The sequence below is a fragment of the Thalassophryne amazonica genome, chromosome 1 (assembly GCF_902500255.1).
Source record: "Thalassophryne amazonica chromosome 1, fThaAma1.1, whole genome shotgun sequence".
NCBI classification, from domain to species: Eukaryota; Metazoa; Chordata; class Actinopteri; order Batrachoidiformes; family Batrachoididae; genus Thalassophryne; species Thalassophryne amazonica.
The window spans coordinates 58,613,547-58,641,432 of NC_047103.1; the positions used below are offsets into that span (position 1 = coordinate 58,613,547).

The following is a 27,886-nucleotide window of genomic DNA, read 5'->3' on the forward strand; positions in this document are numbered from 1 at the left end:
AGGTCAGAAGACACTGAAAAGCTTCACCAATATACAAGATTCTATGAATGGAAGATTATATGTAAATAAACTGTATAAAAAGCTTTACCTGCCTTTAAAACACAGCACTGTGTCAATGGAAGAATCCCACAATTGTTCTGGAAATATACCTTCATTTGCAGGTTGAGTGTGCAATGGGCAAGTTGCCCAACTTAGGTTTTGATTCAGTTTCTTTGTATAACACCAAATTACAACAAAGCTGCCTCAAGGCACTTCACATGGGTAACGTCTAACCTTACCAACCCCCGTGAGCAAGCACATAGGTGTCAGTAAATATATGAATGGACTTCTTCTTAACCTAGGGGACACACAATCCTGCTTGCTGAGAATGCAGAACATGGGTCAGTACTGCTGCATGTGTGGTCAGCGGGGTGGATACACCTGTCCACTTTCTTTTTTTCTCAATCAGGACCACAACAGAAAAAAGTCATGGGGACGGGCAAGGAAGAGCCGACAAGGAAGTAGAAGTACCATTTATTATTTATTTGATGAGGACAATGCACATTAATGAACACTTTGTACATTTTCATGCCTTAGTGTAAATATGCCAGATTTAGCTAAAAGCTACTTTCCATCTGTAGTCCTCAGACACACAACAACAAACAATTACAATAAATAAATTAAAACAAAACATGAGATTATGTACAATACATCTCACCTGTGTTGACAGATTTGATTGTTTTTGAGCCATTGTTTTTGAGCCTACAAAATCTGTCACCAAAAATGGCCATAACATTGAGGAACAAACATTGCGAAAATTATTAATCATGATTCAAGTTTTACTGGGCCTATCAACAAAATTTATAAATTGTTATATAGTTTGAAGTTCGCACTTCCAATACACATTGAAATGGAGACTCAGTCTGGTGCATTTGATGGGATGACCACTTAATTTAGTTATGTGACTTTTACACGGAGACAAGTCAGATGATTCCAGAGAGTTAAACCTTAAAATCAGATCTCACAGAGACAGGAAGCCAGTAAAAAATGGACAGAATCATGATAATGTGGTCAAACTTTCTTCTTCTAGTCAAATTTCCTCCAGCAGAATTTTGAATCAGTTGGAGACCTCTAATGCAGGACTGTGCAAACGTCCAATCTAGACGAGACAAAGGCATGGATCAGAGTCACTGTGTCAGCCAAAGACAGGATGTGTTGAATCCTCAGAGTACTATGAAGACAGAAGAAAGCAGTCCAAGTGATTTCTGTTTTGTGTTGGTCAAAGGACAGTGTTGGATCAAAAACACCCCAAGGTTCCTCACTTTATCACTGTGATGCTTTACTTAAGGTGGTGCCTGTGTTTGGCTTTGCTGTCAGTGCTGCCCATGTACCTGTTGTGTTTGTTTTGTTGTTAGTCTTCCTGCTGGTCTCGATGGTCTTGCTGCTCCCTGGGTGTATGACCATGAGTTACTGCTAAATATCCTATGGAGAATCATGGTGCTCCGTTTTCATCTTTTGGTGGTGTGCCCTTTTGGTGGCCTCCGTTTGTACTGTTAGCCAGCAAGCACCAATCAGTGCTACAGGAGCTCCCGGGGATGCAGAGGGAGGAGGGGGAGAAGAGCAGGAGTCCAGATAAAGTTCAGATAAATCTGCTGCTAAATTCATCAGTCTGATGAATCTTTCTCAATCAGGAGAACCACCGTGCTGCAGACTCTTCTGTAGAGTTACGGGTTTATCTGCAGTCAGGCTGGAACAACATGGCACCGTGGAGCGCATTTGCCAGTGGTTTAGCCGAACATCTTAAAGACGAGCTGGCGGATGAACCCGAGACATGAGACAACTTAATCTCACTTGCCATTAAAGTCGACAGCCAGTTGAGGGAAAGACTGCGGGAGAAGGCCAAAGGGCAGAGCGAGCGTCCCTCACTCAGATCCCCTCGCGACTGGTCTCATTTCTTCTTCTCACGCCACCGGAGATGCACTTGCCCTGACGACTGCACCCCCTGACTAGGAGCCGATGAAACTCAGCAGGGCCAGATTTACATTTTTACACATTTAGATTTTTTTTCTCCCCCCTGTCTGCATATATAGTAATGGTAAATGCCACACTAGCAGAACCATTTATGTACATTAATACACATATATGCAATTTCTTCCTGCAAGACAGACGGTATGTAGTGCATGAGTGAACGTGGTCTGTGTGTGTAACCCCCATCCGCTCTTCCCGATCAGCCTACACCATCCTACTCAAAGGCCAACCGACAACTTCTATCAGGAAGGACCAACAAAACCACACGAAGACAGACAAGAACGTTAGACAAGCGGTGAAGAAAACAACTGTGAAGTGATGAGAAGTGAGACACCGAGGAGACAGGGCCCCAACCATACAATTTACCAGGACAAACAACCACACATGAACAAACAGTGACAGCAACAATCTGTTGTCTAATTAGTGATCATCCATACCTTACTCTAGCATACCAGAATCTTGATCCCCTTGAGAGCACCCAAAACTAAATTGTGGTGACGCAACCCAGTCTCATGGCAAGTCGTGATTCAGCAGCACAAAATATACATTAATCTATTGGTTCGTGATATTGTGATGAAAAGCGCCTCATTTTCGTCACAGCAGCACAAATTCATTCTAATTTATTCCATGATGGCTGCATGAAATTAAAAGTGAAGGGGGTGGTTATGGTTAGGGTTGGGGGTAAAGTTGAGTTAGTAATAGTGAGTTAAAAAAAAAACCCCCGTCACGAAAATTTGACTCATTTCATCACGGGAGCACGAAAAAAAACATGAGACTGGGCTGGGTGACGGCCACAAACCCATAACCATCCATGCACAGAGACCCAGATCACAGCTAACTATCCGATCGCTACTTTGCCTAGTGTGTTGGGCCAAGACAAAAGTACAGAACCTTACCATATGACATGGACCACTCTGGCATGTTAGAAGCCATACAGCCGGGCGCACGCAATGATGGAAATGGGTCCAGGATGCAGGGCCCCAGGAGAAATCAGGAGAAAAAGGGCAGTGGAAGGGCATAGGGACCAGGAAGGAAGGGTTGGCACCAGAGGCACTGGGGCAGCATGATGAACCACCAGGGGAACGACCCGGTGGCACCGGAACGCACCCCCCCCCCCCCCCCCCACACACACACACACAGAAGTGCAGGAAGCAACACCATACCCAAGGGAGGCACATAGGGTACCGGCATGAGCCCACAAAAGGGGGGGGGGGTGCAGGGGAGTGCATCTATTGCATTATTAGGGGTTACATCCTTTGTGATTGTCAGGTTCTGCCAAAATTCAATGCTTATCAATAGATTCCTATCAGTGAGCCAGTCACAAATCTGCAGTTCCAACCCCCCAAGTACTTGAATCCCAGCAACCATTTATTTTGAAAGATGGCCTATTTCGTTAAGTGCACTAATAAATTCCGGAGCCGAAGCTAATTTCCTACAGCAAACTGTTATCACCAAGGCCCGCATTCCTGTGATTGAGCGCCACAGACTCATACGGGTTAATACCCTTATTGGCATACCATTGCCTGAAATAACTCCTCAAACCATTCCTCTTAAACTTATAGTCTCCGGTAATCATCGTGAAACCATCCAGTTTTTTGTGTTTACCTCATCGTCCGCTTTAGTTTTAGCTTGTTCTTGGCTCACTCTATATAATCCAGTCATTGATTGGCCGACTGGCACAATCACCCAGTGGAGTGAGACCTGCCACCTTAGATGTTTACAGACATACATTCCCACCACCAAAAGTGCCAGAAAGTCAGAAATTAAACCTCCAGATCCTTCTACCATCCCCAGTGTGTATCATGATGAGGAGAAGCATTTAGCAAGGGCCGAGCGCTATTGCTTCCTCCTCATTGGCCGTATGACTGTTCCATTGATTTGCTACTGGCCGCGTCCCTCCCCACTTGTCGGCTGTTTAACCTGTTGTGCCAGGAGAGACTATCAATGGAACAGTACATAAAGGACTCTCTGGCAGCAGGGCTTATATGTGTTGAAGAGCGCAAAATGCATTTCATGGTCTTATGTTGCAGAAGAGAATGAGAAGGAAGCTTTTGCTCAGAGAATGATGGGTTCTATCACTAAATGTTCTACCTGCATGTCCACCGTCATCTACTTTTGTCTCATGCCAGAGTGATGAGCAGAGCTGTGCACCTCATGGAGAGCTGCTGTGCACTTCAGAGCTGTGTTCCCCTGTGCACAGCCACTGTACACTGTTGTGTACAATCGTTGCATGCTCACTGTTTGCTACAATCTTCAGTGTATCTTAATTTTAGCCTTTAAATTGACATTCAAGCAGGAGTGATTTATTTGAGATTCACTAATGAATTAGAAAACAAAAACAAATTATCAGTAAAATGACAAAAAAGATGGATATTACCTCCTATCGGCACTGATTAACATTCAGTAATTCACGTTGTGTGGATCACGATTCATTCTGACATCTCAAAATTTTTTTAACATTCTACAGCAGTACCTTTGCCAAAGATCACATATTTCCAGATTGCACAAAAAAATAAATAACTGAATTACACAATTGTGTGCTAGACTGGCTTATGATTGATCTTTCTTGTTGTTGTTGTTGTTCGTTTACACAATGTGCTTTTGCTGTGTGCAAATGTAAATACAGCTGTATGGAAAGTTTGGGCACCCCCGATGATTCACATGATTTTCTTTTATACAACCCCAAATCCAACGAACTTGGGAAGTTGTGTAAAATGTAAATTAAAACAGAATACAATGATTTGCAAATCCTCTTCAACTTATATTCAATTGAATACACCACAAAGACAAGATATTTAATGTTCAAACTGATAAACTTTATTGTTTTTATGAAAACATTTGCTCATTTTGAAATGGATGCCTGCAAAACAAATCATGGACGTGGTGTCCTCCGGACAAAAGAGGAAAAAGACCGTCCAGATTGTTACCAGCGCAAAGTTCAAAAGCCAGCATCTGTGATGGTATGGGGGTGTGTTAGTGCCCATGGCATGGGCACCTTACACATCTGTGATGACACCATCAATGCTGAAAGGTACATCCAGGTTTTGGAGCAACACATGCTGCCATCCAAGCAACGTCTTTTTCAGAGACGTCCCTACTTATTTCAACAAGACAATGCCAAGCCACATTCTGCATGTGTTACAACAGCGTGGCTTCATAGTAAAAGAGTGCGGGTACTAGACTGACCTGCCTGCAGTCCAGACCTGTCACCCATTGAAAATGTGTGGCGCATTATGAAGCGCAAAATACGACAACAGAGACTCTGAACTGTCGAACAACTGAAGTCGTACATCAAGCAAGAATGGGAAAGAATTCCACCTACAAAGATTCAGCAATTTGTGTCCTCAGTTCCCAAATGCTTATTGAGTGTTGTTAGAAGGAAAGGTGTTGTAACACAGTGGTAAACATACCACTGTCCCACTCTTTTTTTTTAAACGTGTTGCAGGCATCCATTTCAAAATGAGCAAATATTTGCACAAAAACAATAAAGTTTATCAGTTTGAACATTAAATAGCTTATCTTTGTGGTGTATTCAATTGAATATAGGTTGAAGAGGATTTGCAAATCATTGTATTCTGTTTTTATTTACATTTTACACAACGTCCCAACTTCATTGGAATTGGGGTTGTAAATCATTGGCTGTTTGGATCACAAATTTCACTTAAATATATCTTATAGCAGACAAACAGTGATAATTGAAAAGTGAAATGAAATTTATAGGATTTACAGGAAGTGTGCAATAATTCTTTAAACAAAATTAGGCAGGTGCATAAATGTGGGCACCCCAACAGAAATAATACATCAATATTTAGTAGATCCTCCTTTAGCAGAAATTACAGCCTCTAAACACTTCCTATAGCTTCCAATGAGAGTCTGGATTCTGGTTGAAGGTATTTTGGACCATTCTTTACAAAACATCTCAGGTTTGTTGGTTTCCCAGCATGGATAGCCCGCTTAAAATCACACCACAGATTTTCAACAACATTCAGGTCTGGGGACTGAGATGGCCATTCCAGAATGTTGTACTTGTTCCTCTGCAAGAATGCCTTAGTAGATTTTGAGCAGTGTTTTGGGTCGTTGTCTTGTTGGACGATCCAGCCCCGGTGCAACTTCAACTTTATCACTCGTTCATTAACGGTGTTCTCAAGAATCTGCAAACAAGATTCCCAGTACCTGCACTGGCCACACAGAATGATGGAACCACCTCCAAATTTTACCGTAGGTAGCAAGCGTTTTTCTTGGAATGCTGTGTTCTTTTTCAGCCATGCATACAGCCCCTTGTTATGCCCAAATAACTCAATTTTAGTTTCATCAGTCCACAGCACCTTATTCCAAAATGAAGCTGGCTTGTCTAAATGTGCTTTAACACACCTCAAGCGACTCTGTTTGTGGCGTGTACACAGAAAATGCTTCCTCTGCATTACTCTCTCATGCAGCATCTCCTTGTGCAATGGGCACTGTATAGTTGAACGATGCACAGAGACACTATCTGCAGTAAGATCATGTTGTAGGTCTTTGGAGCAGGTCTGTGGGTTGACTGTGACTGTTCTCACCATCTTTCACTACAGCTGATCTGAGATTTTTCTTGGACTGCCACTTCGGGCTTTAACTAGGACTGTGTCAGGGTTTCTGTGTAGGCTCTCAGTTGTCCAGATGGTTTCCATAGTAGAGAAGCTTGAATCTTTGACTGGACTGGGTTGCTCCGGTCGAAGATTCAAGCTTCTCTACTGTGTCGGTGGTCTTCCATTTCCTCACTTTGTTCCTCACAGTTGAAACTGACAGCTGAAATCTCAGAGATAGCTTTTTGTATCCTTCCCCTAAACCATTATGTTGAACAATATTTGTTTTTCAGGTCATTTGAGAGATGTTTAGAGGCTCCCATGATGCCACTCCTTAGAAGAGATGCAAAGAGTAGAAACATTTGTAAATGGCCACCTTAAATACCCTTTCTCATGATCGGATTCACCTGTGTAAGGAGGTCAAGGGTCAGTGAGCTTATCAAACCAATTTTGTGTTCCAATAATAGTGCTATTCAAATCAATAAAATGACAAAGGTGCCCAAATTTATGCACCTGCTTAATTTTGTTTAACCCTCTGGGGCCGACACCGTTGTATACGATGGCTGAGACCAAGTTTTACTAAATTATAAATAACGTTTTAATGATATGAGATAGAAGCTTACTTTTTTTTTTTGCTGAAAAGTTAACTTCGTGGACGTTCGAGACAGCCGTCCACCATCTTTGTACTCCTCATAGAAGCTGCGTGATGATGTGCGCAGTGTGAGTGTCCAATCGGAATTGGTTCACCATCAGATGGTTTTCCAAAATCTAATCATAGGTCAGATTTACCTCACGTGATAAACCAAAGATTGTTTTTAGCAGTAGTGTGCTACTAGTTGGCCCATTTGAATAGCCCCCTGGCTGCTGGCTACAATGCGCCTTGCGCCATTACGCACAGCGATCAGTGAAAGTCATTAGAGGGAGCAGACGGAGAGCCTCTCATACAATCTCACATGCTTAAACACAGAGTGTGTGAGTTTCAGAGATGCTCCACTAGTCATTGCCTGTGAATGTTATTGAATAAGGCTGTGGCAAGCTCTCTCACTCTGGCGTAAAGCACAGTTTACCATATCACTGGCGCGAGGGGGGAGGGGCTGCTCCTCAGAGTGTAAGGGGACAAAGTGGGCAAAAGTGTGAAAGCTGCTTTCAGAGCAGGATAGAACACTCCAAAACACAGTAGAAGTAGAAGTTTGTGATGTGACCTTTATGTAACAGCAGACAGAAATTGCTTTGAGATGAAAACAAACAAAATGCATAGACCATTTTTAATATATTGTTCAAAATGTGCCTTTGTGTTTATTGTTAGAACCTTTTTGTTGTACAGTCTTTTACACAAGACCCCAAATTACCTCTATAAAGTGTCAAAACAGTTGTTCATTATAGTTTGCTGTGTGTTTTGAATAAATGTGTGTTGGAAATAATTTCCGCTTTACTTTTTCCTTTCTTATTTCTGATTGTAAACCTTTATTACACTTATAAAACACCACTATAACATATATATTCTGAAAGTACAGGTTGTCCTGAAAAAAGAGACATAAAACTTGATTGTGGGATGCAGGAAGAGCTGTTAACTGCAATAATAAAACATTTATGCCAGGCAAGTGAACTGTCCAAAAAATGCCCTCGGACCCCAGAGAGTTAAATAATTATTGCACACTTTCTGTGAATACGAGAAATTTCATTTCATGTTCACAAATTTCAGTGTGTTCGTCTGCTATATGATATATTTAACTGAAATTTCTGATCCAGACAACCAATGATTGAAAAATTGGAAAAAATTTAAATCATGAAAATTATCAGGGGTGCCAAAACTTTTGCATAATAATAATAATAATAATATTATAACAATAACAAGAGTAATCAGAAATCTCTGACGTCTGCCAATCCGGATCCGGATCACCTCTAAATGCCTTAATATCTATCAGTGCTGCAAATTTGATAAGAATCCATCAAGTAGTTTTGACGTAATCCTTCAAAACCTATATAACGTGAAATCTTGCTCCAGAATCCGTATCAGGATCACCCCCAAGATTTAATGGCGTCTTCCATGGCCTAATGTGTATCTGTGGTGAAAATTTCATCAAAAATTGTTCAGTAGTTTAGACCTAATTCTGCTAACAGACAGACGGACAAATAAATAAACGCAGATGATTTTACATTACAAGCAGTCACTCTCCTGGTTTTTATTTTTATATTTTTGGACAACTGCCTTTGCTCCTGCTCTTTGTCGCATTCTGTCTTCTTGTCTTTAACATTTTTCCTTTTCTTCCTGTTCCTCCTGTCCCACTTTTAGCAATGACACACATCATCTGAGTCTGGCTGTGCAGCCCGTCCTTCACCCACTCACTGCCAGCTGAGATGGATACAAAAAACATCTTGAAATCAATGCCTGCCTGATAGAAACAAGATATGAATAACTGCTGCAATAAATGTTGCACGGTGTCACCATGTCACCTGTGTCCTAGTCTGAAAAAAGTTATGACAGTGCACTGAGATAACCGGTAACAAACACATCTCATATCCATCCATTTCTGATTCAGTACCTTGAAGGTAGAAAATGTGAACACTGAGTTGCATGCATGTGCATGTATGGTATTGCCTTCTACAATCTCGTGTGTGTGTGTGTGTGTGTGAGTGAGAGAGAGAGAAACTGCAACACAAGGAAGCCACAGTAGTCAGCATGGACATAGTGCTCCTGTCACCATGAGACAGAACACTGCCAGAGAGACCAGTACCCTGTGCCACCAGAAAGCAAGGAATAATCCCAGCAAATGCAGACCAGCCACACACAGAGAGGTGCGCTCAAGTACCACAGCAGAGCAGCATAGATCCCAGTCCCAAAAAAAGACAGGCCCCCAAATCACAGAGAGGCCTGAGCCAATGCCCTAACTAATGAAGAACTGCCAGAAAAAAGATCTGGCATCTGTCTCATACCCGTACCAGCCATCCAGGGGGTGACCCACCCCACAGAGAAGGGGCAACCATTGTGGGGGAGACGCATCCACCCTCAGTCCATGATCTGATTCCAGTAAGCATTCAGCATCAGAAACAAGTCACTGCTTGAACAAAGCGAGAGTTGCAGAGTGAAAAATACAGATGGAATGAGTCAGCAAACACTCAGTATGATAGCCTGACACTCATCTTGACCCTTGACCTTTCTCAGTCACAGCAAAAAAAGACTTCAACATGACTCACTGACTCAGCAGACTGTTAGCTAAATTCATCTCTGTGTCTGGGCATAAGGGAGGCAAACACATTAACACTGGGCTGTGAGCTCGTGCCCAAATAAATCACTGGCCAGCAGTCCTCAGAAGAATACCTGCTAGTAGGCAAATATACATACAATGCATCTGGAAAGCATTCACAACGCTTCACTTTTACCACATTTTGTTACGTTACAGCCTTATTCCAAAATGGATGAAATAAATTTTTTCCCTCAAAATTCTACACACAGTAAAAATAAAGATAAAGATAAACTTTACTGATCTCACAGACGAGAAATTCACATGTTACATCAGCTCTTAAAAAAACACCCAAGGTGGGTGCAAGTACAGGAGAATGCCCCATAATGACAATGTGAAAAAAGTTTATTTGAGATTTTTGCAAATTAAAAAAAAACAAAACAAAACTAAGAAATCACATGTACATAAGTATTCATAGCCTTTGCCATAAAACAATTGAGTTCAGGTGCATCCTGTTTTCACTGATCATCCTTGAGATGTTTCTACAGCTGGGGTAAATTCAGTTGATTGGACATGATTTGGAAAGGCACACAACCCCAATTCCAGTGAAGTTGGGACATTGTGTAAAATACAAATAAAGACAGAATACAATGATTTGCAAAGCCTCTTCAACCTATATTCAATTGAATACACCACAAAGGCAAGATATTTAATGTTGAAACTGATCAACTTTATTGCTCATTTTGAAATGGATGCCTGCAACACGTTTCAACAAAGCTGGGACAGTGGTATGTTTACCACTGTGTTACATGACCTTTCCTTCTAACAACACTCAGTAAGCATTTGGGAAATGAGGACACTAATTGTTGAAGTTTTGTCGATGGAATTCTTTCCTGAGGGATCGAAGGTCACGGGCATTCAATGTTGGTTTTTGACCTTGCCACTTACATGTAGAAAGTTCAACAGATTCTCTGAATCTTCTGATTATATTATGGACTGTAGATGATGGAATCCCTAAATTCCTTGCAATTGAACATTGAGAAACATTGTTCTTAAACTGAGTATTTTTTTCACGCAGTTCACAAAGTGGTGATCCTCACCCCATCTTTGCTTGTGAATGGCTGAGCTTTTGGGGATGCTCTTTTTATACCCAATCACGACACTCACCTGTTTGCAATTAGGTGTTTTTTGAGCATTTATTAACTTTTCCAGTCTTTTGTTGCCCCGTCCCAACTTTTTTGAAATGTATTGCAAAATTCTGTTTTTAATTGACATTTTACACAACGTCCCACCTTCATTGGAATTGGGGTCAGTGTTGCCACAGTTACTTTAAAAAAAGTAATCCAATTACTGATTACTCCTTGAAAAAGTAACTTAGTTACTTTACTGATTACTCAGTTCTAAAAGTAACTAAGTTAGATTACTAGTTACTTTATTGGTTACTCTCAGCAGCTGCTAACAACAACCATTTTTTTACATCATGTTGTCCTCAGAAAGAGACGTTATGGCCCAGTCACACGGCATACGACGATTCCTGAACAACGGGAAAAAAGTAAAAAAAAAATTAAAAAAAAATCACAATTCATTGAGAAAAGGTGGATGAATAAGCTTCATCAGGGAATAGCCTGCGACTCGAGAGTGCAAAAGGGATGAAAGAGAAACAAAACGAAACCGAAGCTAACGTTGATCTTGACGTTTTTAACAAAACCCACCTGGAGCCACTGCTGGAGCAGCGTGTGTCTGCATCTGTGCGTTCCAGGACTCGGCCCTGGGCTGCAAACAGCTGCAAACAGAAGCACGTGATTCGACCCACTGTGGAGATCTGTGCACACATCGGTGGATCCACCACCACCTGCTCTGGTTCCTCATCGAGAACAAAAGAGGGATTATTGCCAGAATCCTCAATGTATGGTTGAGACTCTGACGACATGTTGCATGCTCCGTCTTGCTCCAAAAAAAAAAAAATACCTGAAGTGCTTGTTCAACAGTCATAAGACGCCTCATTTTTTCAAAAACACACACACGCCACCACACACGCTAATATGCCACCAAAATTAGACACACTGCAAACATGCCAGATATTTCTCAAATCTCTCAAATACCAAAACTCTAGGCTGTCTGTATACCCGAAATATGAGAGAGAGAGAGAGAGAGAGAGAGTGAGCTCCTCCACAAAAGCACTCAAACCCGGCTTTTGTACTGTGTGAAAACATTGAACTGGTTGAACAAAGTCAAACGAAAAGCTAACGTTACAAAAACTAAGCAATTGATAAGAAAACGTCAAGAATGACAGAAAACCAAAATATGGCGGAATTGAGGTTTTCGTTGCCCTTCGTTCAAATTTTTCGACAGTTTAAAAATCCTGACGAAGCGAGCGCTAGAGGAACGAAGTTGAGAGAAGGTTAAATGATGCCAACGGATGTCAACAAAAGTCCAGATTTCTTGTTTCGTTTGGGCTTCGTTGCTCTTCATTAAGTGCCGTGTGACTGGGCCATTAGGTGCATTTGGGTGGGGGAATAAAAGCATTAGAAGTTGTTGATAACATGTTGTGGGTCTTCAGCTGTGTTTCGCGAGGACACTCACAGAGCAGCACAAAGGTTTAAAGAAAAAATGCATGAAAATGTCTCTGTGAAGCTCAGTACAGGTGTGCTGCCGTCACTGTGCTTTGAACAACAGTAGAACAGCTCACAGCAATAAATGCAAAGTGGGTGAAATGGGCAGTTCAGCCAAACCCCGACCTCCCCCCATGGACCAGTTTTAATGCTGCGATGGACCCACACTATCTTTGCAGTTGGCACCCCTGATTTATACTGTATAAAGATACAGAAATAATAGTAATATACAGTGACTTGGAGAAGTAACTTTAATCTGATTACTGACTTGAAAAGATTGATGCGTTAGATTACTCATTACTGAAAATGCAGTCAGATTAGAGTCGCATGTTATTAAGTAACGTTATCGGCATCACTGGTCTACAAATAAGGTCCCACAGTTGTCAGTGCACGTTAGAGCACAAACCAAGCATGAAGTCAAAGTGACCTCCGAGACAGAATTGTCTTGAGGCACAAATCTGAGGAAGGGTACAGAAACATCTCTGCTGCTTTGAAGGTCCAGTGAGCACAGTGGCCTCCATCATCCATAAATGGAAGAAGTTCAGATCCACCAGGACTCTACGCAGACTTGGCTGCCCGCCTAAATTGAGCGATTAGGGGCAAACAACCTTAGTCAGGGAGTTGATCAAGAACCTGATGGTCACTCTGTCAGAGTTCCAGCATTCCTCTGTGGAGAAAGGAGAAGCTTCTAAAAGGACAACTATATCTGCAGCAATCCACCAATCGGGCCTGTATGGTAGAGTGGCCAGACAGAAGCCACTCCTTAGTGAAAGGCACATGGCAGCCCACCTGAAGTTTGCCAAAAGGCACCTGAAGGACTCTCAGACCATGAGAAACAAAATTCTCTGGTCTGATGAGACAAAAATTGAACTCTTTGGTGTGAATGTCAGGCATCATGTTGGGAGGAAACCAGGCACTATCCCTACAGTGAAGCATGGTGGTGGCAGCATCATGCTGTGGGGATGTTTTTCAGTGGCAGGAACTGGGAGACTAGTCAGGATTGAGGGAAAGATAAATGCAGCAGTGTACAGAGACATCCTGGATGAAAACCTGTTCCAGAAAACTCTTGACCTCAGACAGGGCAATGGTTCATCTTTCAGCAAGACAATGGAACACAGCCAAGATATCAAATGAGTGGCTTCAGGACAACTCTGTGAATGTCCTTGAGTGGCCCAGCCAGAGCCCAGACCTGAATCTAAAACACAAGAAAAGGAAATTAAAGTTCCCTGGAAAAGCACTGCATCTGACACATGGGACAGGAGGGCCCACTGCCAGCAGTGTCCAGCAGCTGGCAACATTGGTTTTGACACATGGCATGAGTCCGGTCCATACGTTGGCTGTACTCCGATGTTTATTACAAGCAGGGACTGTGCAAAGGGACGAACACAGCGCTGCCTCCCACTCCGGTCCCGTGTTTGCCATCCAGAAGTTTGGACATTGGGCAGTCTTCAGGGCCTTTTATGGACATTTTACAGCAGTCTGTGTCATCTACCTGTTGTCTACATGTGCTTTGGATGCCATTGTGCAGGTGTGGAGGTAATCTGGGTGCATTCTGACATTGTTGACCACGCCTCTTTTCCTCCCGACTGTGTCGGATTATGGCAATATTTGCCATGTCGGCCATCGTTCCTGCGCATTCTTGCTGTGTCATGAGGGCTTTATTTTTTATTTTTTCATAAATTTGCAAAAAATTCAAAAAACCAAAGAAAACCAAAGAAACTTTCATTTGTATATAGCAGATCTGTGGTCCTATTTTTTCTTGTGGAACAGTTCACATATTGGTGGAAAGAAGGGAGATTAGTGTCCAAAGTGACGTGGTTAAAATCACCCGATATGATGAAAAATGCATCTGGATGCTGTGACTGTAGTGCCGTAGTGATGTTGTGAATGGACTCAAGCGCCGCCTCTAACTCCACCCTCGGAGGAATGTACACACAGAGCGCGATCACGTGTGAGAACTCACGTGGTACGTAATACGGTCTGATGCTAACAGCCAACAGCTCCAGATCACGGCTGCATATCACATCTTTTAACCGTCAGATGATTTGGATGGCACCATCACTTGTGAGCATACAAGATGAGTCCCCTACCTTTGCTCTTTCTGCAGGAATTGGGATCCCGGTCCGCTTGCACAGTGGAAAAGCCGGGCAGGTCTACATTAGCGTCCGGTATGTAGCTGGTTAGCCATGTCTCCGTGAATATCAACAGACTGCTCTCTCTGTAGCTTTGTTGGGTCCCCAACAACGCGGTAAGCTCATCCATCTTGTTCGATAGCGCGTTGACATTCCCCATAACAACTGAGGGGATCGGTGGTTTGACAAGCCTCCGCCTGGTGATTCTAGCCTTCTCTTTAGCCTTGTGTTCACGTCCAGCTCGGCATCCCCAATACTTCCGCCTTAGCTCCGGTGGAATCTGATGGAGTATTCCCGTCTTCGCATAGTCTCTCAGTGCCTGTAACTCCTCTCTTGTGTAGACTAATATATTAATGCTGACTTGCATTACTAGAATAGGAGATAGAGTCCCAAAACAAGCACAAAAGTCCAAAATCACACTCAATCAAGCAAACAGACATGCAGCCCCGCTCACACAGGCGCAGTAAGAAGACCTCACAGTTCTGCAGGAGTCTCCAGCAGTTTGTACTGTGCTCTACACACAATGAACAGTATTCTGGCTGAAGCTGGTAAATTTGGCAGCATTTGGCCCATCATTAATGAGAGTGCATTTTGAGTTGTTTCAGCTGTTCTAAAATGAATTTTAAAATATGAAATATTTTTTTAAGAGGTAAATTATCATCATGTTTGGTCTGACAGTAAAACACCACCTTGTAGAATGTTTTGACAACACTATGGCTTTTCTACATCAAAAATCCAGACAAACGTTTGTTTGGGCCAATTTTGCATATTTTGCAATTACTTCAATGGCCATATTTGATGGCGTCGGGTAAGAACAGGAACAAGTTTACAGGGATTTTCAAGTGCCCTTAAAATAAATTTGAAATCCTCCATTGGAATCAAACTGGACAAGTTTAGATCCTGTTGTAGTAATTTCCTGGTTGATGGGGCAGAGTACAAAAAAGCCTTTTACTCTGTATTAATGATTTGGCACAGAGGAAACCCTCAGTTTCCCATCAGAGAATTGTCCTGCAGAAGACTGCAGCTGACAGCATGTTGCATAATTTCATTTTGTGTAAAACTGTTCATTTTGTGGAGGATTCTTGTTCATCAAGGTTATTTGTGTCTCTCCACTTTACGAAAGGCTGCAGGGTGCAACCGTCAGCAACAAGTTTCTGCAGGTTTGTGTCTGTGCCTCAGACTGGTACCTCATTTGACTGTACTTTACTGTACTGACAGGGACTAGAAGGAGAGAGCATATCTCACCCATATTGGCCTCTCTTCATTGGCTTCCTGTTAATTCTAGAATAGAATTTAAAATTCTTCTTCTTACTTATAAGGTTTTGAATAATCAGGTCCCATCTTATCTTAGGGACCTCATAGTACCATATCACCCCAATAGAGCGCTTCGCTCTCAGACTGCAGGCTTACTTGTAGTTCCTAGGGTTTGTAAGAGTAGAATGGGAGGCAGAACCTTCAGCTTTCAGGCTCCTCTCCTGTGGAACCAGCTCCCAGTTCAGATCAGGGAGACAGACACCCTCTCTACTTTTAAGATTAGGCTTAAAACTTTCCTTTTTGCTAAAGCTTATAGTTAGGGCTGGATCAGGTGACCCTGAACCATCCCTTAGTTATGCTGCTATAGACTTAGACTGCTGGGGGGTTCCCATGATGCACTGAGTGTTTCTTTCTCTTTTTGCTCTGTATGCACCACTCTGCATTTAATCATTAGTGATTGATCTCTGCTCCCCTCCACAGCATGTCTTTTTCCTGGTTCTCTCCCTCAGCCCCAACCAGTCCCAGCAGAAGACTGCCCCTCCCTGAGCCTGGTTCTGCTGGAGGGTTCTTCCTGTTAAAAGGGAGTTTTTCCTTCCCACTGTCGCCAAGTGCTTGCTCACAGGGGGTCGTTTTGACTGTTGGGGTTTTTCCGTAATTATTGTATGGCTTTGCCTTACAATATAAAGTGCCTTGGGGCAACTGTTTGTTGTGATTTGGTGCTATATAAATAAAATTGATTTGATTTGATGCAATATGAATGCATATTTTGCCACAGTGTTACAGACTAACACACTGTCTTGCAAGATGTGTGGACCAACTGCATTAGGAATGTGCATTTTGAGATGGAGATGCATTTTAGTGTTATTAAAACCAAAATAAGTGTAGACAAAATGTTTTTTTTTAAAGCTAAAAACTAATCTGACTTTCAAGGTGTGCACATGAAGGACTTCACAAAGTGTTGGAGAAGCGGTAGAGAGGACAATTTAGTGAGGATGAAAAGTATTGTGCCGGACATGTCATCCCATGGTTTGATTTATTTGTTTGCATGAAGTAAATACCTAAATCCTTTTTTCAGCACATGCAGCCAAGTCACTGAGGTGTTGGCTCCCGTGGACCTTTCTCTCAAAGCAAACAATTTTCTTCTTTTTTCATTAAATGTATTTCTGTGTTTGTTATTATCCACATAAACACCTAATAATAACATCTCACACACATGGTGTTATTTTCTAGCTCAAATCTCTGTGTGCTTGACAATTTGCTACAGCAGAGACACATAACTTGTGCATGGACTAATCAAATGTGGGAAATAATTGTATTATTTGCACACACAGAATTTTTTTAAAATTTCTCTTATGCTAGAGCTGTACATCACTAGCGGAGGGGGAATCTGTGCAGTGGTGCACACAGTGCTCACCTGCTCATCTATGCATGAAAACAGGAGCATACTTAATGTATATGCTGTCCTGTGTTTCTTTCTATATTGTATTGGTACAGTACTGTGTTATGTTGATAAGGCATGAACGCATTTGTGTCATCTTGATGGAAAAGGTAAATATAGTTTTTAACTGCATGGGTGGTTTTAGATAATTATGTTTTAATGTTGTAGATATGTCCTGAGTATTTACAGTTCCTGAAAAATAAATTTTATGTTTTAAAGCTAAATTTTATTTCTTGTCATTATGCTGACAATCATGAACCTTATGAACCCTATGCTTGCCTTCATTGTCGGAATGCTGTGAAGTGTTTCAGCTGTCATTACTTGTCGTTCTGCCAACTGTTATTTATTATTTTTTTCCTTCTTGGCATTTGCAGGTAGAGTTCAGATTGAGAAGTGATAAAAGTTTGTTTACCTCAGCTCCAACTGCCAGAAACAGATAAATGTTAAGGTCAGGGAAGGCACAGAAAGGTTGCTGCTTTCCAGAGAAACAAAATTACAGTTTTTGCTTATGTTTGTGTTCATTTTGAGTTCTAAACTCAAGAAGCTTCATGTTGTAAATCTGTTGCATAATTGAGCTGGTGGCAGCAACACAACACATAAGACTTTATGACCTTGTTTTGTCAGAAGAACTAAATTAGGCAATGTAAAACTTAATCACATTGCATCTCGCCTCACAAAATGCATCATTAATTAATGATGTAGTACAACCCCAAATAAAAAAAAGTTTGGATGATATGGAAAACACAAAAAAGAAGCAATGATTCTTACATTTACTTGCAAATGCAAATAAACATAAAATGCAGTGATTCTTAAATTTTGTTTGACTTCTGTTGTGATTGGTTAACTTCATTTCATTGGCTAATATACATCCATCAGTGGTGGGCACTGTTCAGCTAATCCAATAACTGATAATTATCGAAGCTAATGTTTTTGTTAGCGAATTAGCTTTTCAGATAAGTTTAAAAACCATCAGCGGACCAATTGTCTTCTGATAAATTTAGTTCCGATAACTTTCAGTCCAATAACTTTTTTTTTCCTGGTAAAGTGAGCAAAGTTTAATGGTTTAATTTTCTTCACCGTTTTTGACACCGTTTTGGATAATCAGGGCACTTCATGTGGATTATTTTCTTTATGAATCCCACTGAAACTAACAGGTAAGAATTTATATTTACTACGTGTCTTTTACTCTACCAGTCAATGCATTAATGGATGTATTTCGGTTGTTTAAGCCACAGGGTTCAAAGTGTGTGAAAAAAGCAGCAGCTTTTAGCTCGTAAATGATGGTGTATATAGTACTGAGATAAACTGTGACTTCCAATACTGTGTTTTACTGCTTTTGAAAGATGATGACAGTGTTTGGGGTTTTATTTTTTTATTCATTCATTTTCATGCATTCTTTTTGTGTTTGTGATCCTTGAATTTACCCAGGAGCCCCTGCGGCAATTAAAGTGAAACTGGTTTATCAGAAGCCGACAGTGTAATCTGATGCGTCCGTATCAATACTAAAAGTTATCTATCTGTAATAAAGATAAATTTGTTAGCAGTTTATTGGTTTATAGTCATAAAAGATAACTTTTCAGTTATTGGATTAATGGTTATCTAAGCTAACTTTTTTGTTAGCTGTGCCCACCACTGACATCCATTCCTACATTTATGGCCTGCCACACATTCCAAAAAAGTTGGGATGCTAAAGCGTTTACCACTTTCTAATGTTGCTATTCCTTCTCACAATGCTTAAAAGATGTGTTGTGAGTGAAGCGTTTCAGGTGTTATTTTGTCCCATTCTTCCTGCACACGTCGGATCATGATTTGTAGTCATTCTTTTATATAGTAGTTTATATGGTATTTGCAGAGAGCGACATGTCTGGCCTTGTTCCGTCAGGCTTATGTAAAGTCAGACTTTTGTTTGCATGTGATTTATAAACGATTGTTGCTCGTTGCAGTGTCCTGGTGATCACTAAGGCCATTGTTGTCGAGTCTTGGTTTCAGGTGTGATGCTTTAGTTTTTCAGTCTTAAAATAGAGCACCGTGTTCAAAGAGCACAAACCTCTGCCAACACTAGTTTCCAATTATACAAATTTTTACCTTAGAAAAAAATTTCAAGGTCCAAGTCCTGTTACAAGTGACTTTTCATAAGAAAATATAATCCAAAATATAGATTGAAAGGGCTTTTCAATGTTAAAAAGAATCAAATATCCACTAAACCTGCGATACGGCTCAGATGGGGATCAAATGTAGTTTATTCATTGAGAGTGCCAGTTTGCACCTTACTTTCAGAAATGAGTGATTGAGGCACTTTTGATTGAGATATAATGCAAAATGTACATCAAATGGGCTTTTCAATATTAAATTCAAATGTTCACAAAATCCACAATCCAGATAAGATCTGGATCAAACTTTGTCAGGTGACAGTGAGTGCCAGTCTGCAGTTCACTTTCAAATATGAGAGTGATTGGGACATTTTTGATTAAGATATAATGTAAAATATACATTAAAGGAGTTTTCAATGTTAAATTTAAATGGCCACAAAATCTGTTATCTGGATCAGATCCGGATCAAACATTCAGTCGATAAAGGATACCGTCCTACATAACGCTCTCAGATATTAAAGAAATTTGATATTTAGACAGTTATAAATTTTTGAAAATTTGTTCACTGTTAAAGATTGGGATTTTTTCCAATATTCCAAGATTTTTCCTGACTTTGCCCTTCGACCTTGAAAATTGAAAAAGTTCTTGCCGGATATGAATCATCAGTCAAAAATTTCATAAAGATGTATGAAAAATTGTGGGCTCCAGGCTGTTCACAGACAAACAAACAAAGAGGGGTGATAATATAACCTCCTCCAACGTAAAAAGCCATGAAACAGGTCTGTGCTGGGCGATCGATTCCTTTCAAACATGACCCAGCATTTCACTGATGTAAGAAAGGGTTTTTTTCTTCTTCTTCCTCTTTTGTGTGTTTGTGCCACATATCCATTGGGCCTTCACTCTTGGTGTTTGTATCCTGCAGCAGATTTGCAGTGACAGCTATGTGCCGAGTCGTGACAGGCAACAAGACTGGCTTGATATTAGGTTACAATCATGTTGACAGGAAGGTAATGAAAAGCTGGTCTCCAAACACCTCAGCTGTCCCACCTGGCAACTATGTTGAAGTGCATTGCTGAGTGATTGATGGTGATAATTTGACTCTGTCTGGTGTGAAACCTTTTTTTATTATTATTATTATTATTGGTTGTCGTCACTATGGTGACACATTTGCAGGCTTTCCTGTTATCTGCTCAAACAGCAGATGTGACTATGACATTGGATTTGGTAAATTTTTAAGTACCTTGAGGACTCAGAAGCTCAGATGTAGAGGTGCTACAGATATTACAGTAATACCATAAGTTAACATATTTTGCTAATGATGATAACTTCCGTCCCATTTCTGCTCAGTGAGAGCCTTCCTTAAATACTGTATGTTGCTTGGAGGCGTGAAAGAAAAAAGTGAAATGTGTGGGTTTGAACATGTGGCTTGTGGAAAACGAGTTTAACCTTGAGGACAATGAACAGAGATGGAGATGAAGAGAGGTTGAAGAAGGAATGAGACGACAAGCCACAGAGGAGCTATACCAGAGTCTGAGCTCATGGACTCTGGGGTCAAACAGCTGCATGGACCGGCACCAGCTTAATTTCAGTAACCATGCAAAAACTTCCAATCAACTGCAGGATTTGCTCCTTGCAAAGCTTGTTCAGTGACACTAGCATTTTATGCTGTTTCAGACGTACTGTGAGTGAAGAAGGTCGTTCTTTACACTCTAGCAGCACTCATCCAGGGGTCAGAGTTTAGATTCAAGCAGCGAGGAGATTCTGATCTTCTGCTTGTTAGCAGAGTGAGACTCTTACTTTTTATTTAATGTCAGCAGTAATCTCTGACCTACATGAGTCTGCTGACATTTTGCCTTTTCTTTCTCCATTTCCTGCTAGTTTTCTCACTTTCTGTCCTGCAAACACACATTCATATGTATGCATAGTCCATGCTGTTTCTGATTCTCTCTGCTGCAGATGTGAGGCTTTTTGTTAGTCTGTGAACATCCTGGAATTTCCTGTTTTGATCCATTTTTTTTATTGAAGGTTGAGTGTAGGTGTTTTGTTATGAATGAAGCCCATTCATTCTCATGCCTTTACATGGAATTATGTAATCACATTTTTAGCGTGAGAAGATGTTAGGCCCTGAAGACAACAAGCATGTGTCCCAGTGAGTCTTCTTTTCTAGTTTTCTAAAAGTGCTTTGTGTCCTTTATGCAGGGAAGGAGATGAAATGGAATTCATGTATTTGTAACCAGAAAATATAGCAGAGCAATCTAAACATGGTGATATTTTGACAGATTTTTGTGAAACTGATTGGAGTTCTTAACAATAAAGTTGACATCGTCCAATTCAAAATCCAAATACTGTATTTTCCAGAGGATAAATTGCACCAGAGTACAAGTCACACATTCTTTCTGGATTGTCAGCTCTTTAATTTGGGATTTGTGTGCATTGTTTTAGTGGACTTGTTGTTATTAACATTTATTAATTAATTATTGGACTTTATTTTTCTTTTGTGCTTTGATTGCTGGGAAAGTTTCATATAAATAGTTATTGCACTTATTCTTAATAATAACAAAGTCATGATATTTCAGTGTATAAGTCGCACCACAGTAGAAGTCACAGGACCTCCCAAACTAGTAAAAAAAAACAAAAAAAACAAAAAAAAAACAACCTAGATTTACAAGCAAATAGGGTCCAAGCACTCCCTGTGCCACCGTGGATCCAGGCCTGCTGCAAGCAGGGACCATGGACAAGCTTTGTAAGACTCTCAGGTAAGATCTTCATGAATTCCGGAGCGTGGTAGAACTTTGAAATTCATCAAAATATACTTTGCAGCGCCATCTACTGTGACAGTTCCACCAAATTTGGCGCTGTGGTTTTAACAGCAGCTATCCATACACATGCCAAATTTCATGCCATTCGGTTATTCCATTAATGAGAAAACCCACCATAAATGAAATACCTGTGCACATGGTCAAAGTCAAAGCAAGTAAACCTGCAAACAGAAAAAATTGGAAAGATTATGGTCCAATTTTTCAGACTCATGAAATGGAAACATTTTCACACCAGTCTGGCCTTTCTGTATCAAAAGTCCAGAGATTACTTTGTCAGCCTATTTTGCATATTTTGGAATATTTAAAAAAAAAACTATCAAGGCATAAATGGGGATGGCCTATACCAGTGGAAAGAGATCATTCCACTGATCACAATAATATAAAGTTTTCCTATGTGCGACTGAAAGTTATTAGTTTTGGTCAAAACGTATTTATTATTTATACTACCACCCAGTGGTTTTTACTGGGTATTTTCTGGATATCGCTAGGTTGTTCTGTACGCTACCAAAATCCCAAATGTCATGCTATTTGGTAATCCCATTATTGAGAACACCCATCATTAATTAAGAAGTCAAGAAACTTGTAAACAAAGTAAAAAAAAAAAAAAAAAAAAAAAAAATTCAATGTTTCTGTCCAAATGTTGCATATTTTGCAAATTGCCAAAAACCTATCTTGGCACAAAGAGGCATGGCCTATACAATTTGAAAGGACTTAATCCACTGATCACAAGAGCATAAAGGTTTCTGATGTTTGACATATCAGAATTGAATAGACGTTTTCCAAAGCGGTTTTATTATTTATCACTAATAGGCTCAGACAGCAGACTTTAGTCTGCAGTGAAAATCCCCCCAAAGTTTAGCATATGACCAACCTCCTGCCTTTGTTATATAAATGAGCTGAGTCCCTGTGTGCTTTGTATAGTCTGCATATATAATAAAGTGGTTGGCACAGCTAACCAAAATGTTAGCTTCAATAACTGGTAATCACCTAACTGAAAAGTTAACTTTTTTAACACTAAACCGATAAACTGCCTAAAAACTTATCAGAAGCTACAGATAACTTTTAATTTTGCCTCAAATATGCCCTCAGCTACTAAGAAGCTGATTTTAGGTTTAAACACCGCCAAAGCTTCTAACAAAAGCAATGGCGATCACAAATCCAAACAGCCAATGAGACAGCGCTTCTGTCTTTGTGCAGTCTGCCCCCTGCTGTAGGGCACTGTCATTTACGCTGACAGGATACAGTGGTCCCGCCATGAGGCAGAGGTCTTGAAATGGAAAGCAGGTTTGAATTATGGTTTTGCTTTATAAATAAAGTTATTCTGGTTAGAATAACTACATTAATGTAAACTCTTAAATGTACAAAGTGATATATAACACATATCTGTTAATTTTAAAATAATGCACTAATTCTGAAGATTTGAACATTAACACACAGATGCCCAAAGGGTATTCTGGGTAAACTAAGTCTCCGCTCATACTGATTGGTTGATTCATTCATTCTATGTAAAAACAACACAAGTCAATCAATGTAACATGTGTTACAAATAAATGTGCTTTTGTAAAATATGTATTTTTTTCATTTGTATAAAAACAAGAAAGAAATTTTCAAAATCTCACTATACACCGCCTAAGCTCACACGTGATGACATGACAACTCTATCCGGTTAGGGAGACAAGGTTTCTTTCAATAACAAGAACTGTCAAAAAACTTCCTCGTGTGTGGTTGGAATTGTGTGGCGATAGGAATCGCCATTTGAATGCTTGAATAACGATGTCAGTCGTACAAAGAAATCAAATAATAGTGAAAATGTGTTCGGTGCGGTGTCATAATGCATCAATCAGTCGCTCTGTGAGGTGTCATAACATCCGATCGGTTAGCAGCTCAGTGTAGTGTTATAACAGATCAATCCATCACTCCGTGAGGTGTCTTAACATCAAACCTTGTTTTACATGCCAAGATAATTAGGCCAATATCGGACCCAGTCTTCCATCCATCCATCCATCCATCTTCTACCGCTTAGTCCAATTAAGGGTCGTGGGGGGCTGGAACCTATCCCAGCAGTCATAGAACGCGAGGCAGGGTACACCCAGGACAGGACGCTAGTCTGTCGCAGGGCCACAAATAGACAAACAAACACAGACACACCCACACACACACCTACGGACAATTTTAAGGATTCCAGTCCACCTAACCCACATGTCTTTGGATGTGGGAGGAAACCGGAGGAAACCCACGCAAACACAGGGAGAACATGCAAACTCCACACAGAAAGGCCACGGGAATTGAACTCACAACCTTCTCGCTGTGAGGCAACAGTGCTAACCACTAAGCCACCGTGCTGCCCTGACCCAGTCTTCCCCTTCCGACAATCTTAAGGACGCCCCGACAATTGTGATGACACTAAATATAATATTATCAGATATTCCTGCTGTGTGTGGTGTGATAACAAGGACGTGAGGAGCTAAATGTGACATGCAGCCAATCAGAAAGCGAGGTATTTGACCTGGGCATGTTCGTGTGTGAAATCTGTTTGTGTGTTGTTTTTACCATGTGGCTGACACCACACACTGTACAACTAAACCTGTCAGATCTATGATTTTTTTTTTATCTCCACGTGTGTGGTCTCTCAGGTTTTGGAAACCTACAGATAATTTTAAAATCCTGCGGATGACAACACTGTGATATAACCAGTCACCAGTAGATGGCAGTGTTCTGTACATTTTGATATATCACACACATTTATATTACACGACGTGTATCACAATTTAACAGACTTTTCGGCTTTTGGAGAAGCAACCTGGGCTTCTTCTGGCATTTTTTCATAAAACAAACACAATAACAATGTCTATAAACCCAGAGAATATATTCACGAAGGTTTTAGGCAAAATATACAAAGCGTTTAATGCTGTCGTCTGTGTGGAGCCTGATCAGAGTGTCTCAAATGCATTTCTCCTGTTATGAACTTTTACCAAGAATGCACTGCGCACACACCATGTCCACACTAAAACCTGTTAAAAATTAGTCCAATACTTTAAAACTAAAACATATATCTTATATTTTCACTTTATAAAACTTCAGACATGAGGTTAATTTAAATAACTTGTCCAAAATTAGTTTGGTTAAAATTTTAACCATAAGTTAAAACTATATGCCTCCTGATGACTTACATGATATTGCCAGTGTATCACTATGGGGTCAAAAGAAATGAGCTTTTTTCTTTTCTATGATCAGTTTTCCTTTGCCTGCAGAGGATAGAGTGGTTTCTTCTAGAACTAGCTACTCTCTGTTTGTAAAGGATAGAACTACGCTTCTATTACAAAATTGCAAAAATGTTAGCAGACTAAAAATTATCGGACCAAAACTTAATGAAAGATAATTGGTCCGATGATGGTTTTCAACGTTATCTGAAAAGGTATCCGATAATGAAAACATTATCTTCGATAATTAGCGGATTAGCGGAACTGTGCCCAGGACTGGTAATAACATATGTAGTCTGACACAGGTTTCAGCAGAGAAAATCTGCCTATTGTTTCTTTGGAATGTGCCATTTAACACTTGAAGGTAGTTTCACTTCGGCAACCCCCCTTGTAGCAAAAAACAAAAAGTTGCTGATTTAAGCATAACACCTGGATCCACAGAGAAGGCAAAAGATGACACTGTTTGGTTCCACCGCAACGTTGGAGACTATTCTGTTCATGAAACTCCACAGACAGCATTCAGTGGATCTGGAGGGCCAACAGAGTTTGCAAAACGCAAAATCATGACTCATCTTCAAAGCTTCCTGTGTTTGGTGGATATCAGCATGTTATTGACCATCAGAGACTGCACAGTCCATGAGGGCCGTAGAACAAACCCCAGCTGGTAGATGAGCATCTATGAGCTGATGGCGTTCCTTGCAATCCTTTTCCAAAGGGCTGCCAAGGGCTACGTTGGTACCATGCGATTCATGTAAGCCAATAGATTCAGCAACCCAGATATCAGAGTCATAATGTCCCATAACCGCTTTCTTGAAATAAAGCAGTACCTTCGCTTCGACAACAAGGACACCCGTAAGGAATGCTTACAAACTGACAAATTGTCTGCAATTTCTGACATCTGGCAGCGGTTTGTTCAGAAATGTGTGTTGTCCTACAGTCCAGGGCAGCATGTTACTGTGGATGAGCAATTATTTCTGTCAAAGGTTCATTGTCCCTTTCTGCACTACATTGCATCCAAGCCTGACAAGTTTGGAATCAAGTTTCGATTGCAGCAGATCTGGACACGAAATACATGTGTAATGCCATCCCTGACTTGGGAAAAGATCCCACTTGTCTGGTGGGAGAGAGGTTGTCAGAGAATGTTGTTTTGAAGTTGATGGAACCATTTATGGACCTGGGAAGGACTGTAACTATGGACAATTTCTTCACCTCTCTGTCTTTGTCTAACAGGCAGCTTCAACGAAAAACAACTTTGTTTGGTACCATCAACAAAAAACGTTGGGAGCTACCAGCGACTGCCAAGGAAACCTCGGACCGCCAGTTGTGCTCAACACAGGTGTTCACATCTGGAAGTGCCTTGCTGGCGGTGTACACACACAAAAAAAATCTGTCTTCTGAGCACCATGCATCAGAAAGTGGAAATTGTGGACATCTGAAAACAAAAACCGAACACTGTTGTTGATTACAACCATTTCAAATGCGGTGTTGATATCATGGACCAGAAATTACACACAACTGCTCCGTGCGTGCAGGAACATGTTGATGGCCCATGGCTGTGTTTTACAACCTGTTGGACATGGCTGCCACAAATGCACATGTTTTATACACAGCATTTACAGGATCAAAAGTCAGTAATTGTTCATGCTGGAGCTCGCCGAGGAACTTCAAAACAGACATTTGCAGGAAAAGGCACTAGGAGAAGAGCACAAATAGCAACGTTGTGAGGTGAGAGTTTCTCAGAAGAAAAAGACACAGTGCCAGGTGCGCATACTCTGCAATAATAACAGAAGCACTGAACATTGTGTACACTGCCGAAAATACACCTGTGGCAAATGTAGGAAAGACACACCTTGGGATTGTGGAAACTGCTAGTTATGACAACTGTATGCTACATTTGTGTGCTTTGTATAGTCTTTGTATAGTAACAAGCTTCATCTTTGGGAGAAATTTAATTTTTTCTTCCTGACATTACACCTTCTGTTTGTTGATATTTCAAAATGATTTTTTTTTTTTTTTTGGGGGGGGGGGGGGGGGGAGTTGGCTAATCCCAGTTCTATGACATTGTGATCTTAGTACAGTAAATTGTCATTGTAATTGGTGTTTAACCTACAACCGAATTACCATTCATGAAGGATTTTCTTCAGAAATACTTCTGCCCTTCTTCAAATGACAGGCAATTGCAGTAAGTGTTTTTAATTACAAATAGAAAATGTATCTTGGATCTAATGATAAAAATAGGGTAAACTGTTTGTTGGCTAAATAAAACGTAAAATGAAAAGTGGTTACTCTTAGTACATGAAGTAAGATATGACCTCAATGAAATTGATTGCAAAATGAATAATGCTGCAGGGGCAGTGGTGGCAGACAAACTGAGTCATCTCTAGCTGAAATAATACTACACTAAGGCTCAATCAGGCACGGCAGAGGAATGTGGCCTATTGTTTCTTTGGAATGTGCCCAGACAGGTTCATTTAAGCTGTATGATAATTCCTGTCCAAATGTTAGCATATGAAGAGGAATTAACATGTTTTGCAAAGACAAGGGGGCAGGCAGCAAAAACGTCTCTGGGCTTGCCAGTGTTACAGGGACACCT

At 40.7% G+C, this 27,886-nt stretch overlaps 1 protein-coding gene and 1 long non-coding RNA gene across 2 annotated transcripts in view; both read left to right on the forward strand.

Annotated features, from left to right (window-relative positions):
• LOC117510706 (plexin domain-containing protein 2-like) overlaps positions 1 to 27,886 on the forward strand; it is a 435,424-nt gene that overhangs the window by 43,218 nt on the left and 364,320 nt on the right.
• The window catches only part of LOC117510732, a 29,966-nt gene continuing 24,949 nt past the window's right edge, over positions 22,870 to 27,886 (forward strand). Inside the window, exons 1-2 of the long non-coding RNA XR_004560806.1 lie at positions 22,870 to 22,880; positions 27,043 to 27,047. This is a non-coding gene — a long non-coding RNA (uncharacterized LOC117510732). The remainder of the gene's footprint in view (positions 22,881 to 27,042; positions 27,048 to 27,886) is intronic.